Raw genomic sequence first — 14,691 nt, forward strand, 5'->3', positions numbered from 1 at the left:
CAAAATGAATGACGGGGTTGCTTACCAAAATGAATGAAGGGGTTGCTTACCAAAATGAATGACGGGGTTGCTTACCAAAATGAATGACGGGTAGCAAAGGGAGACAAAACATAGCAAAAAAACAACAGCAGCAGCAATTTCAAACAGCACTTTTAGGGAATGGATGCAATTAAGCTGCAAACACTCAACAGATGTAGACGGGCTAGAAACACTGAGTGTGTTGTAGAGACATGTACTCCAGGAGTTTTAAACACTGAGTGTGTTGTAGAGACATGTACTCCAGGAGTTTTAAACACTGAGTGTGTTGTAGAGACATGTACTCCAGGAGTTTTAAACACTGAGTGTGTTGTAGAGACATGTACTCCAGGAGTTTTAAACACTGAGTGTGTTGTAGAGACATGTACTCCAGGAGTTTTAAACACTGAGTGTGTTGTAGAGACATGTACTCCAGGAGTTTTAAACACTGAGTGTGTTGTAGAGACATGTACTCCAGGAGTTTTAAACACTGAGTGTGTTGTAGAGACATGTACTCCAGGAGTTTTAAACACTGATTGTGTTGTAGAGACATGTACTCCAGGAGTTATAAACACTGAGTGTGTTGTAAAGACATGTACTCCAGGAGTTTTAAACACTGAGTGTGTTGTAGAGACATGTACTCCAGGAGTTTTAAACACTGAGTGTGTTGTAGAGACATGTACTCCAGGAGTTTTAAACACTGAGTGTGTTGTAGAGACATGTACTCCAGGAGTTTTAAACACTGAGTGTGTTGTAGAGACATGTACTCCAGGAGTTTTAAACACTGAGTGTGTTGTAGAGACATGTACTCCAGGAGTTATAAACACTGAGTGTGTTGTAAAGACATGTACTCCAGGAGTTTTAAGCATGCAGTTGTTAGAGGGGCCAGGCTGATTGAAATTCATTGGCAACATCTGCATGCAGCGCACAACATGGACGGGGGATCAGAGATTGGAGGTCTCTGAACATCAGTTATAATTAACAAAACATTCCTGTGCACATGGGTTCCGGGGCACATGGGTAACCAATGGCAACCGTGGCAAGTCTTGGGTTAAGAGGACGAACCAGGGGGCATCAGTACCATTATGGCCCTACCTGGAATAAGGACGACGGCAAGAAGGCAACGCTAACCGCTACCCAGCTACGCAGAACCAACCTGCAATATTAAATCTCCCTATTCCATCTTCCTATTACATTGTACTGTACAATGTGAATATGACACTGACAGTTATCTAAGAATGTCATCTCGGTGAACAATTAATAGAACAGCGGGAACGTGAGGTCAGATATAATTAACAGATATGCAGCGCGAGGTATAATTGCTCAAGTCTCAAGCAAAGTAATTAAATAATTCAAAGTGAACCACTGAGAGGGAGAGACAATGACAGAGCTTCTCCTCATCTCCCTCTAAGAGGCTGGTGGAGGTAAGTGGTGGTGGTGGAAGTAGGTGGTGGTGTTGGTGGTGGAGGTAGGTGGTGGTGGTGGTGGTAGGTGTTGGTGGTGGAGGTTGTTGGTGTTGGTGGTGGAGGTAGGTGGTGGTAGGTGTTGGTGGTGGAGGTACGTGTTGGTGGAGGTAGGTGGTGGTGGAGGTAGGTGGTGGTGGTGGTGGTGGTGGTGGAGGTAGATGGTGGTGGTGGTAGGTGTTGGTGGTGGAGGTAGTGGAGGTAGATGTTGGTGGTGGTAGGTGTTGGTGGTGGAGGTAGGTGGTGGTGGTGGTGGAGGAGGTAGGTGGTGGTGGTGGTGGAGGAGGTAGGTGGTGGTGGTGGAGGTAGGTGGTGGTGGTGGAGGTATGTGTTGGTGGTGGAGGTATGTGTTGGTGGTGGAGGTAGGTGGTAGTGATGGTGGCAGTAGGTGGTGGTGGAGGAGGTAGTGGAGGTAGATGTTGGTGGTGGTAGGTGTTGGTGGTGGAGGTAGGTGGTGGTGGAGGTAGGTGTTGGTGGTGGAGGTAGGTGGTGGTGGTGGTGGAGGAGGTAGGTGGTGGTGGTGGAGGTATGTGTTGGTGGTGGAGGTATGTGTTGGTGGTGGAGGTAGGTGGTAGTGATGGTGGCAGTAGGTGGTGGTGGAGGAGGTAGGTGGTGGTGGTGGAGGTAGGTGGTGGTGGAGGAGGAGGTAGGTGGTGGTGGAGGAGGTAGGTGGTGGTGGTGGAGATAGGTGGTGGTGGTGGAGGTAGGTGGTGGTGGAGGTAGGTGGTGGTGGTGGAGGTACAGTGCCTTGCGAAAGTATTCGGCCCCCTTGAACTTTGCAACCTTTTGCCACATTTCAGGCTTCAAACATAAAGATATAAAACTGTATTTTTTGTGAAGAATCAACAACAAGTGGGACACAATCATGAAGTGGAACGACATTTATTGGATATTTCAAACTTTTTTAACAAATCAAAAACTGAAAAATTGGGCGTGCAAAATTATTCAGCCCCCTTAAGTTAATACTTTGTAGCGCCAACTTTTGCTGTAAGTTGCTTGGGGTATGTCTCTATCAGTTTTGCACATCGAGAGACTGACATTTTTTCCCATTCCTCCTTGCAAAACAGCTCGAGCTCAGTGAGGTTGGATGGAGAGCATTTGTGAACAGCAGTTTTCAGTTCTTTCCACAGATTCTCGATTGGATTCAGGTCTGGACTTTGACTTGGCCATTCTAACACCTGGATATGTTTATTTTTGAACCATTCCATTGTAGATTTTGCTTTATGTTTTGGATCATTGTCTTGTTGGAAGACAAATCTCCGTCCCAGTCTCAGGTCTTTTGCAGACTCCATCAGGTTTTCTTCCAGAATGGTCCTGTATTTGGCTCCATCCATCTTCCCATCAATTTTAACCATCTTCCCTGTCCCTGCTGAAGAAAAGCAGGCCCAAACCATGATGCTGCCACCACCATGTTTGACAGTGGTGATGGTGTGTTCAGGGTGATGAGCTGTGTTGCTTTTACGCCAAACATAACGTTTTGCATTGTTGCCAAAAAGTTCAATTTTGGTTTCATCTGACCAAAGCACCTTCTTCCACATGTTTGGTGTGTCTCCCAGGTGGCTTGTGGCAAACTTTAAATTACACTTTTTATGGATATCTTTAAGAAATGGCTTTCTTCTTGCCACCCCTCCATAAAGGCCAGATTTGTGCAATATACGACTGATTGTTGTCCTATGGACAGAGTCTCCCACCTCAGCTGTAGATCTCTGCAGTTCATCCAGAGTGATCATGGGCCTCTTGGCTGCATCTCTGATCAGTCTTCTCCTTGTATGAGCTGAAGGTTTAGAGGGACGGCCAGGTCTTGGTAGATTTGCAGTGGTCTGATACTCCTTCCATTTCAATATTATCGCTTGCACAGTGCTCCTTGGGATGTTTAAAGCTTGGGAAATCTTTTTGTATCCAAATCCGGCTTTTAACTTCTTCACAACAGTATCTCGGACCTGCCTGGTGTGTTCCTTGTTCTTCATGATGCTCTCTGCGCTTTTAACGGACCTCTGAGACTATCACAGTGCAGGTGCATTTATACGGAGACTTGATTACACACAGGTGGATTGTATTTATCATCATTAGTCATTTAGGTCAACATTGGATCATTCAGAGATCCTCACTGAACTTCTGGAGAGAGTTTGCTGCACTGAAAGTAAAGGGGCTGAATAATTTTGCACGCCCAATTTTTCAGTTTTTGATTTGTTAAAAAAGTTTGAAATATCCAATAAATGTCGTTCCACTTCATAATTGTGTCCCACTTGTTGTTGATTCTTCACAAAAAAATACAGTTTTATATCTTTATGTTTGAAGCCTGAAATGTGGCAAAAGGTCTCAAAGTTCAAGGGGGCCGAATACTTTCGCAAGGCACTGTATGTGTTGGTGGTGGAGGTAGGTGGTAGTGATGGTGGCAGTAGGTGGTGGTGGAGGAGGTAGGTGGTGGTGGTGGAGGTAGGTGGTGGTGGATGAGGAGGTAGGTGGTGGTGGAGGTAGGTGGTGGTGGAGGAGGTAGGTGGTGGTGGAGGTAGGTGGTGGTGTTGGAGGTAGGTGGTGGTGGTGATGGTGGAGGTAGATCGTGGTGGTGGAGGAGGAGGTAGGTGGAGGTGGAGGAGGTAGGTGGTGGAGGAGGTAGGTGGTGGTGGAGGAGGTAGGTGGTGGTGGAGGTAGGTGGTGGTGGTGGAGGTGGAGGTAGGTGGTGGTGATGGTGGAGGTAGATCGTGGTGGTGGAGGAGGAGGTAGGTGGTGGTGGTGGAGGAGGTAGGTGGTGGTGGTGGAGGTAGTGGTGGAGGTAGGTGGTGGTGGTGGTGGAGGTAGGTGGTGGTGGTGGTGGAGGTAGGTGGTGGTGGTGGTGGAGGTAGGTGGTGGTGGTGGAGGTGGAGGTACGTGGTGGTGATGGAGGTAGGTGGTGGTGGTGGTGGAGGTAGGTGGTGGTGGTGGAGGAGGAGGTAGGTGGTGGTGGTGGAGGAGGTAGGTGGTGGTGGTGGAGGTAGGTGGTGGTGGTGGAGGTAGGTGGTGATGGAGGTAGGTGGTGGTGGTGGAGGTAGGTGATGGTGGTGGAGGAGGTAGGTGGTGGTGGTGGAGGTAGGTGGTGGTGGTGGAGGTAGGTGGTGGTGGAGGAGGTAGGTGGTGGTGGAGGAGGTAGGTGGTGGTGGAGGAGGTAGGTGGTGGTGGTGGAGGAGGAGGTAGGTGGTGGTGGAGGAGGTAGGTGGTGGTGGTGGAGGTAGGTGGTGGTGGTGGAGGTAGGTGGTGGTGGTGGAGGTAGGTGGTGGTGGTGGAGGTAGGTGGTGGTGGAGGTAGGTGGTGGTGGAGGAGGTAGGTGGTGGTGGAGGTAGGTGGTGGTGGAGGAGGTAGGTGGTGGTGGAGGTAGGTGGTGGTGATGGTGGAGGTAGATCGTGGTGGTGGAGATAGCTGGTATTTATGCTGAGATGCTCTTCTCTGTAACCCCGCCTCAGGGACAGATCTAACACACACCCAGCCATCAGAAGAAGAGGAAGAAACACTGGGATGGCTCTGAATCGGACGGTGGAAAGAGCTGACGTTCCGCCAAATGTTATTTGCACACAAAGGGGAAAGCGCTCATCGGTTGCCCTGAGTCTAGGGCAAATCCTTCATCTGGGGCTTTTTTCCCTGTGTACCTCACAGAAGTTCAGACAGCATCTTAAGGTACACCTAATTGACGGAGTGGAGATCCTCTCATTATGACACAGGCGGTAGGCCAGCCTGTCAGACAGAGAGGTGGTGGTGAGCAGTGTTAAGAAAGCAAAGGCATTATCAGTCTATATTTCACGTGTCACTGGGGGACGGATGTGTCTCCATTGCATCCTCTGGGTGCCATTAATTGATCAAAAGAATGAAAGAATGAATGGTTAAGTTTACACTCTTAGAAAAATGGGTGCCAAAAGGGTTTTTCGGCTGTCCCCATAGGATAACCCTTTTTGGTTCCAGGTAGAACCCTTTTAAATTCCATGTAGAACCCTCTGTGGTAAGGGTTCTACATGGAACCCAAAATAGTTCTACTTTGAACCAAAAGGGTTCTTTCTACCTGGAACCAAAAAGGGTTCTTTATTAAAGGGTTCTCCTACCGAGGACAGCGAAATAACAATTTTAGGTTCTAGATTAGAGGTCGACCGATTAATCGGCATGGCCGATTTCAAGTTTTCATAACAATCAGAAATTTGGACACCGATTTGGCCGATTTAAAAAAAAAACTGTTTTACACCTTTATTTCATCTTTATTTAACTAGGCAAGTCAGTTAAGAACACATTCTTATTTTCAATGACGGCCTAGGAATGGTGGGTTAACTGCCTCGTTCAGGGGCAGAACGACAGGTTTTTACCTTGTCAGCTCGGGGGATTCAATCTTGCAACCTTTCAGTTAACTAGTCCAACGCTCTAACCACCTGATTACATTGCACTGCACGAGGAGACTGCCTGTTATGCGAATGCAGTAAGCCAATGTAAGTTGCTAGCTAGCATTAAACTTATCTTACAAAAAACAATCAATCAATAATAATCACTAGTTAACTACACATGGTTGATGATATTACTAGTTATCTAGCGTGTCCTGCATTGCATATAATCGATGTGTTGCGTATCGTTGCTCCAATGTGTACCTAACCATAAACATCAATGCCTTTCATAAAATCAATACACAGAAGTATATATTTTTAAACCTGCATATTTAGCTAAAAGAAATCCAGGTTAGCAGGCAATATTAACCAGGTGAAAATGTGTCACTTCTCTTGCGTTCATTGCACGCAGAGTCAGGGTATATGCAACAGTTTGGGTCGCCTAATTTGCCAGAATTTTACGTAATTATGACATAACATTGAAGGTTGTGCAATGTAACAGGATTATTTAGACTTATGGATGCCACCCGTTAGATAAAATACGAAACGGTTCCGTATTTCACTGAAATAATAAATGTCTTGTGATCGATTCTACCATATTAATGACCTAAGGCTTGTATTTCTGTGTGTTATCATCTTATAACTAAGTCTATGATTTTATTGATGTATTATATTAAGTTAAAATAAGTGTTCATTCAGTATTGTTGTAATTGTCATTATTACAAATTATATATATTTTTTAAATCGGCCGATTATTCGGTATCGGCTTTTTTTGGTCCTCCAATAATCGTTATCGGTGTTGAAAAATCATAATCGGTCGACCTCTATTCTAGATAGCACATTTTTTTCTAAGAGTGTAAGGTAACAGGTGAGGAGTCTGGTTAGTCTGGTTTGACACAGAGATTATCAAACATGAAATATGAAATCGAAAATTGCATTTCTCCACGGATATATGCATTTCCCTTCTTCCCTATTCATTGAAGTCTGATAGAACTGAAAGTCATTGTCAACCTTTGACTCCCGTCTCACGTTATATTGTGAGTAAGGGCCACTACATGGTTCTGTGTTGAATGGTGGAGCTGGGCTATTATGTTCCAAGGTACATGTTATGAACACATATGCCTTGAACCAATCTGACTCTGAGGTCAAAGTAATGTATCTGGGAAGATTTGTACAGCACTTTACAGTGTGTGTTCCATTCCAGATATTTAAAAACGTTTGAAATGAAAATGGATCCCAATTAAAGCCACACAGCAGTGTAAGTGCTTCTTGTTGTTTTTTTAACCAGGTGAAACCTCTAAAAACATACATTTTTTCTGCCTGTACTGTGACTGTGAGCTCTGATAAAAGCAGCCTAGACAGGCCTGAGCTCAAGCCATTTTGCCAGCCATTCAGGGAGATGAAAATGCAAAGCTAAAAATACTAGCTACACATTTCAAAAGGCAAGAGAAATGCATATATACACCAACTAGCAACAACCCTTTCTCCTTGACTGCTGGGGAGAAAAGGCTTTTGGTCTCAACACATTAGACATTTTCAGTGAAACCCTTTACAGTTAGACATACCTTCTCCTTCACAGTATGTATGGTCATGTTATAGCCACCTAAGAGATACCAGCAGTAGCTTTAGATTCAGGTGAATCATCAAGGCTAATGACCATACATAGTTAAGGTCAAATACCCCATCAGGATTTGCTAACATAATAAGTGTACTGTGCTAGCATTACAGTACTATATGTATCTACTGGTGCTGTGGCCTTGCTATGGGTATATAGTCTTGTCTGTTGGATCACCTGTTGAAGAGCATCCATTTCAACAGGGGGCCAGAGGTCGTGGTCCTGGCTGGGTGTTTGATTGGCAGGTGGGGAGCCACGATGCCCACAGCCCTGCCCCAGTGGAGCGCTGAGCGCCAGCGTCTGGGCGTGTGAGGGCCACAGTGCTGCTGACTAACAGAGCGTGTCTGCTGACAGTCAGTGTGTCTGACTGATAGGATCACCCCAGGAGGCTCTTCCAGGGCCTTTACAAAGTGCCTCTGATAGGCCAGGCCCATAGCTTTACCGCCGGGCCCTGCCAACAAATTAAATGTAAGTCCCGCTAATGTATAGAGTAATCATAGAGTGGTGTTGATCCATTTTTCAGCAGGGTTACCATGGGCACGACTGAAAGCTTTGCGTGGAATCAGAGACGGGCAGGAGCGGGGCAGGGAGAAACAGCTGTCTGTAACCTTAGCATGCCACTGGAATCCTCCACTTCTAAGGCAAGGACCCATATGAAAGAACAACAATAACATGCCATTATGAGATGTAACATTTTGCAGTGACCTGCGTTTCCAGGGGGAAATTTGAAAGAAAAGCAATTTCACATTAAACTATCTGACACAGAGCAGGTCATGAAATGGTGGTGAGGAGGGGGGAGGTGGAGAAGGGGGAGAGGAGGGGTGGGGGGGGCACGGAGCCCCCCGTAACAGCCACTGGCCAACTAGAGCGAGACACACATTCCCTCTGCCGAGTTAAAAGGGCTGGAGTGGATGAAATTTCAAAGCCTCCCCTGCAGACAAACACTCCGCTTTGCACACATCAGTGCTGAGATGTTCAAATATTCCACTCCACAGTTGCAGCCTGGTTCTCTTCCCTGTACCGCCGTATCAGACATGGTAGCACTGTGATTAATGAGACAGGAAAAATACCTCTCTCTTTTCTCCCATTGTGTTTTTATAAATTCAATGAAGCTAAAACTGCACTTAATTAAAAATGTGTCTCAGCGTCTTATTTCCCATGATGCTCGGCAGCAGGCAATATAGGAAAATGAAAGGCAATTGGAGATTAAGAGAGGATGGATTTACATGTGTGGGACCTTTGTCCCCTCCCACCTGTTATGACCAACAATGTAAAGTTTTGCAGCTGGGGTTGATTAGCCAGCTAGTAGATAGCATACATCATAGGAGACCTTTTAGAAACTGAACACAAAGCATAGCTAGCTACACTTCTCTGCATGCACAACAACACAGTCATCTGAACACCATGGTGCAGTGCTACTTCATGTCATTCTTCTCTTCCTCTCATTTAGAATAATTTGTTATGAACACACTGGATGTGTAAGAACACTGTGAATACTCTAGTAAGAACAGTGCACTGACATATTGATACATGGTTGTGATTTAGTAACTGCTTTATCATTTCATGGAGTTGATCCGTTGGCAACTGATGAGCAATTCCTATGTCATTTGTGCAATAGTTAACATTGCTCAATATAACATCTTAAAACAAGGTATAATCAAATTCATGACCTTGGTCTGAGTGTGTTTCATATGGGGAAGACTCCAAAGTAGTGGGTCGGTTTTAGGCCTAGTTGTGAGAACAGAAGACCAAGAGGCTGAATCAGCAGGGATGGATCATGTGACATGATGACACACCTTACAGGATATATATTCTCTTCCTGTCCACGGCTCTCTAACATCTGGCCTGCTGGTGTCAGATTCCTCCATCCACTACCAGCATTATAGTATTATCACCCCCGCTCTCTCTGCCCTTTCTCTGCTAGCTAGCTATTACTACTACTACATGACTCTTGGCACGCCTTGGAGATCTGTGTCACAATCACTGAGTAATTACAGTGACTAATGTAAGGACCATTCTGGTGTCTAACCTCAGACATTCCATCAAGATCTGACTGGGAGGAAATGAACTGACAATGTAATGGACGTTACGTTCGGTTTGAACCCTGACAAAACATATACTCTTTAGAACCAAAGCTTCCTTTTCCCACAATTCCCTGGTGGGGGATGGTTTGCCAGCTCAGAAACAGAGAGTAGAGCTCAGGTTCTTTGCCCTTGTCATTGCATCTGCACTGACCTCTAAAAAAATGGACAACAAAGATCATATCACGAAACCAATACTAGCACCGACGGCCTTTGCACAAATTGATTTAGCCACCCAGAACTCACTCCCATCTCAATGAGGTGGCAGGATGCTCACAGCATAAATCACTGTCACACAAACACCCTCTATTGAAATGTGATTTTTATCTTTAGGATATTTTTTTGTTCAGTATGTCCCGGTTGGTGTCTAGCTCTGTGATAAGTGGTGGTGAGTGATGCGAAATAAAGGGTTAGCGCATTACGCTAATATTGAGCTCTCACCGCATATAGGTGCTATCACACGGAGAGGGTGACACAGCTGTGGTCCCCTGTATTCCAGGAGGTAGTGCAGGGCCCTGTGTTATATGGCTCATAGATCACTAATGTGTGGGTGAGAGTTGTCTCCGGCTGCCGGCTTGGCGGGGATGAAGCACAGATACTTTATGGCACAACCGTCAGACGTAGGCATGCTACCGAGGCTACAATGAGGAGAAGCCGACTAAAAATAGAAGATCAGCTTTTCTAAGGGGCCCCGGAGACAATAGTTTCATACTTTCCGTTGTGTACATTGGGATCAAGAACCAGTACAAAGCCTCTAACCGGAGCTATAAAGAACAAGACCCAGATAAATGAAGCAAAGAAAGCCAGGCTATCCCAGAAGCACCCTCTCTGTAAAGCATAGAATGACATGATAAATGCTCCAGTGTGTTAAATACACCAGGATAGTCTGTTCTATCCTCCTTACAACTGACAACCTCTGTTGCTCACTTAATTACAGCCAAGCGCAACACACTACTGTGTCAATTATCATGTGCTTTAACTCGTCTCTTTACCACAGAGTTTCACTCAGACCTTTTTACCTTCTTTTTATTGGTATTCTGCTCAGATCTTGTGTCTGAATTCCATTCCACACACAGAGCTGTACAAACATAAGGGCTTTAAGGATTCAGATTGGTGGAGGGGAACCTAATCTTCTGTAATTGGCGGAATGGTTCTCATTTGTATCGACTCCCTTTAGAAAGCGGCGTTCGTCGACAGCCTGCTATCGTTCTAGGGATTTGAGGTGACTATTCATTTTCATAAGGGCCAGAAAAAGCTGGTCTGTCTGGATGTGAACGGACATGTTAGACCTGATCATCATTAATCAGACCAATACTACATCACCGAGCACCTGCCGGGTCACGGAAATGGACAAATAACACAAGGACGCGCAAACCTCTTTCATACATCACATTTGCAACAGCCACTGTTTAGCATGGTGAGATAATCCATTCTGGGGTTCATCATGTGAAAATGGGACTAAAATGGTAATCCTCTGCCAGCCAATAGCATCCTCCGCCTCACCAGATGCCTAGCTTCTGGATTTTGCTTAATTGCCATCTTCAGATCAATCTATATCCAAATGTCAACTGAATCTACAACAGACTTTTCCCTGCATTTTGTCTGCTGAATATCCAGTATATTTCCTTACATTAGAAAGCAGAGGTTTTCTGTGAGTCCGTATTGTATGCACATGTAGTGAACTACACTAAGGCCTATTGTTATCCAGGCCTGAGAGAAAGGTGTTGTTGTGCTGACATACATCGGTCTACATGGCCAACTCTGTGTCCACCCCTGCTGACCTGTGTGGCCATTAGCCTTGACATAGTGATGGGGCATGGTACTGTCTATCTCAGCCCCACACAGAGAACACCCACTCTTCATCTGGTCCACATACACACAGCACGCATCACACACGCACACGGGACAGGAGGTGGGTATGGACACTAGCATACTGATCTCTACTACACATTTGTGATACAAATACACTTCACACGTTTGGTGAATGCATAAACTGTACACAAACACGTGCATACATAGTCCCACATGTAGGACTACGGTGTACACACGTATGCAAATGAACATGGATATTCATGCACTCCCATGTGGCCACGCATGGACAAAGAAACACAGCTACAAACAGACTGAAAATACACACACATATGTTGGTGGCACCTTAATTGGGGAGGATGGTCTCGTAGTAATGGCTGGAGTGGAATTAGTGGAATGGTATCAAATACATCAACCACATGGTCTCCAGGTATATGATGCCATTCCATTCGCTGCATTCCAGCCATTATTATAAGCCATCCTCTCCTCAGCAGCCTCCACTGGTTCACCCATAAATAAACACACACACACACACAATAAAAATACACTCACATATGATCGCCCATAGAGAATACAGACTTGTTTGAACACACACACACACATAAATATTATTCTTAAATCTCTGTTTATCGTACACATGTCCACTGTTCAAATGACAACAGTGGACCCCTCTCGGTAGTGGTAACAGGAACACAGTGGGAAACAGAAAAGCCTCAATATCAAAACAGAAGAGTCCGTCAATATGGAAAGTGAGAAGTTAAGGTAAAATAGAGACCCCAGTGTTGAGTGTGCTGACCCGCTCCACGCTAACTGTCGTCAACAACATCCCAACCATTCACACACAGAACCATCTACCACATCAAGACCCGCCCCCTCCTCTACCCCCTCAGCCATTCCACCATCCTCAGAGAAACCCCTACACAGCACTAGCTACTTCTCTCACAGCACTATTTATCCTCTCTCTTCCCTCCTTCCCTCTTTCTCTCCCTCTCCTCCTTTCTCTCTGTCGCAGCCGCCACGTTCTCAGTGCGCCGCGGTCGAGAACATAAAAGGGTTGAAAATAAAAGACAAACCGACGATGGGAAAGATGGAGATGGAAAATTAGCATAAGAATACTCACAGTGGGTTGGAGCGGGGCTGGAGCGTGGAGGTGGTCCTCTCTCTGTCAGATACAACCTGCACACAAGATTGAGAAAAAAAGAAAACTAGGCTGTGAAAGCGGCAAAGAGAGAGGAGGAGAAAAGAGGAAGGAGGAGGGGGCACATCATCCAACGCACGCGCCACACAAGACATAAAGAAATAAAGAATTCCTCGAGGAAGGTAGAAAAAAAACTGAGCGCAGAGGAGGAGAAAAAAAGAAGAGAGGGGGGCGTGAAGAGGTGGGCTGTCTTAGGGAAATATAAAAAGAGACAGACACATGCGGAGCGCTCCGGTGCGCGATCACATCTGACAGGTCTGAGCTGCAGTCCGCCTACCTCCTTATCGCCCTCACTTTTCCACAGCACTGTGCTGTGCTCTCCTCTACCCAGGCCACAGCCATGGACTGGTCCTCACGCTGATGTTATAGGAGATTCAGCACAGGGGAGCTATCGCACTCATAGCCATACGTTAGCATCACACACTGAGGATTGCACACGGATCACCCACCCAACTCCACCCCACGCACCTCAATCCCACTCACTACATCCCCCCTCTCCTCAATTGTGAAAAAAGAGAAAGAGAGAGCAGAATACAGCCTGCTTCAAATGAATGAGAGCATTCCCAGTGGCATTGAGGCAATTACAGAGGCTGGCGCTGTTTTCTGTTTACCCCTCACCCTTTCCCTCTCTCTCAGGCTGGTACAGTGTCTGTTTTCTCTCTCTTTCCGTCTCTCTGTGCTCCAGACATATGCCTCTATTAATGTAGCTTCTGTCACTTCAGCTGCTTGGTCAGATTACTCCATCTCTGCTTCCCCTGTGTTCTACCCACATTGAGTGCCTACACGTCCGCCCACTTGCCTAGCGCCTGCCATCCTGCCCGCCTACCCACCTGCCTGCCTGCCCGCTACACATTTCAGTTGGCCAAACACTTCCCAGAGTCTTCAGCCCACCTTGAGACAGACCTCACCAGACCTTGAGACAGACCTCACCAGACCCCACTGCTGCCACACCTTCCTGTCTGATTCAAGGAGGGAGGAACAACTCACAGTTATCATAATCCCTCCAGATTTATCACACCTCGCCTGGTGTGACAGAGGTTTATTAAGAGACTAGTTGGTAGTGGAACACCACAACTTAATATTAACACACACACAGACACACACACACACACACACACACACACACACACACACACAGCATCCCCACATCCCTCATCTACCAACCTCCACACTTTATCTCCCCTCAATTAACATCTTTAGTGTGAGCTGCTATTATCTTAACCACACAGAGCGCTGATGTTCCTGGGAGGAGGAGAGGAGAGGAGGAGAGAGGAGAGGAGGGGAGAGGAGAGGAGGAGAGAGGACAGGACACTATTAGTAGCGCAGCAGAGAGGACGGTGGTGGTGGTGGTGGTGGGGGGGGGGGGGGGGGGGGGTCTGTGGACAGAGGGCTCTGAGCTGCTGCTGCTGGAATACACAGGGCTAATTAAAGCCATATTCAAACATGACTAACTGCTACCCAAGGTGCACGCTAACAAACATCTACACAAACAACCTTGTTACAGCATAAACATGTAGGCTAGCCCCGAGGATTGTCTTTCTTTGTGAGGATTAATCGTAGAGAGACAGGCATGTTCAAGTGAAAGTCATGACAACAAAATAATCTAAATCTCTTCTGACTGCTCACTGGTGTTTGATCATGTTTATTTTCTCATACCTCTCATATGCATTGCTACGCTATCAAATCATTCAACATGAATGGCACTAGAGAAAACAATAGACTTGCCAGCCAGCTGCTGTAGAATTCCTATAAATTCAAAGGCCCTTGTAAAACGCAGTCCTTTGAAGCACGGGGTAAAATTGCCAAGTACCGGATGTGCTTTAGGCTTACCTCACCGCCCTACAGCTCGTTTCCTTGTCTTAATGTCTTGTATACTCTATTCTATCCGTTTGCCTGCCCTCGCCCGCCTCCATTCCGCCCTAAGACACCATCAAAGTGCCCATTAAGTCATCAAAGTGCCCACTTTGTCCTTGCTACTCTCTGTGACAACCACAAAGTGGGTGACGTGGTCCCAGAGCACCTATAATGATAGAGGTGGAGCGGACGTCTGGCTGTTGTGGCCGGTGGCTCCAACCCCTGGCCCAGACCAGACCATTAGGAGTATTCTATTACTGTTGGGTTAACCTGTCACGCTTGGCCGTGGCTCTCTCTTTATGGTCTGACTGCTCTGAAAGGG

At 46.3% G+C, this 14,691-nt stretch overlaps 1 protein-coding gene across 6 annotated transcripts in view; it reads right to left on the minus strand.

The window, feature by feature from the left end:
• LOC110538551 (RNA binding protein fox-1 homolog 3) overlaps window positions 1–14,691 on the minus strand; it is a 412,967-nt gene that overhangs the window by 271,827 nt on the left and 126,449 nt on the right. For all 6 annotated transcript variants that reach the window (XM_090193724.1, XM_090193727.1, XM_036938643.2 and 3 more), the window contains exon 4: window positions 12,438–12,493. The gene's annotated coding sequence lies outside the window, so the exon portion shown is untranslated. The remainder of the gene's footprint in view (window positions 1–12,437; window positions 12,494–14,691) is intronic.

The sequence above is a fragment of the Oncorhynchus mykiss genome, chromosome 12 (assembly GCF_057628025.1).
Source record: "Oncorhynchus mykiss isolate SJ-2025 chromosome 12, ASM5762802v1, whole genome shotgun sequence".
NCBI classification, from domain to species: domain Eukaryota; kingdom Metazoa; phylum Chordata; class Actinopteri; order Salmoniformes; family Salmonidae; genus Oncorhynchus; species Oncorhynchus mykiss.